This window comes from Lygodium microphyllum, chromosome 1 (genome assembly GCF_053477565.2).
Source record: "Lygodium microphyllum isolate KBCC chromosome 1, Lygodium_microphyllum_v1.1.10, whole genome shotgun sequence".
Lineage (NCBI taxonomy): Eukaryota > Viridiplantae > Streptophyta > Polypodiopsida > Schizaeales > Lygodiaceae > Lygodium > Lygodium microphyllum.
The window spans coordinates 108,550,918-108,551,972 of record NC_141135.1 but is presented as its reverse complement, the minus strand read 5'-3'; positions in this window follow the sequence as shown (position 1 = coordinate 108,551,972).

Sequence of the window (1,055 nt, the reverse complement as noted above, 5' to 3'; positions counted from 1 at the left end):
AATCAATTCGCCTAGCCTATGCTTTTACTGCTGATTGCTCCCCCGGGATAGGAGATAGGGTGACAGTGCCACGCGTCAGCCTCTCATGGGTCGCTGCGTCAGGACAACCTGCATACCTTCTACTAGAGCCATGTCTCAGCTTGTACTAGCCTTCTACTAGAGCCATCTCTTGTACTAAGCTTGTACTAGGCATAAGCCATGCCTCTATGCCAATGCTTTTAAAAAATGTACTCTAATCAAACCTTTAAATTTTGAAAGATACCTCTAAATTTGATATTAAAAGGTGAAAAAACCTTCATAATCTAAATGATTTTAGATTAGCAAAGTAGTGTAATCAACCCAAGGTTATGGGCTCCATTCTTGCGAGCAATAGGGCGGCACCTTGTATGATGTATGATGTAAGAAGTTGTTTATGGCTCTATTTGGTTGGTCACCAAGATGGACATTGTGCTGGGACCACTTGTAAAATGCATGGTCAAGGGTTTGAGCACCCCTTAACCACAAGTATTGATGTAAGCTTGATGTTTAATTAAACAAAATCATTTCACATCTAAACTCTAGATAATTTTAGTATAAACACCTTCAAATATAGGTATTTTAACTCTTAAAGTTTTCATTCTCACCCTTTTTGAAAAAAGTATTTTTCAAATACTAGGACTCTATGCCTAGATGTCAAACTTGTTATGGAGGATGTAAATTGTTGTTCACACAAGGCCATTGTTTAAAACAAGTCATTTCATCACAGTTCTTGTGTTGGGTTTCGTAAAGCACAGTTGCCAACTACTTGTCCACCAGCGTGAAATCCAAATGGCTTGCCACAATTGCAACCAAGCCAATATTTTTCACTGGGAGTCACATGGTGGCTTAAAAAAAGAACTAACTGCAAACATTCTACTCTTGCCATCACACTAAAAGTACATAAATTTATATGAAATGATCTCCTTCTAGAGTTGTACGTAAATTTACCTAAATTGATGCAAAATTCATTGTCAATACTTGCCCTTGTGTATGAGTCCCATCTAAATTATGTTAACCATTTTAGGTGCAACATAGAA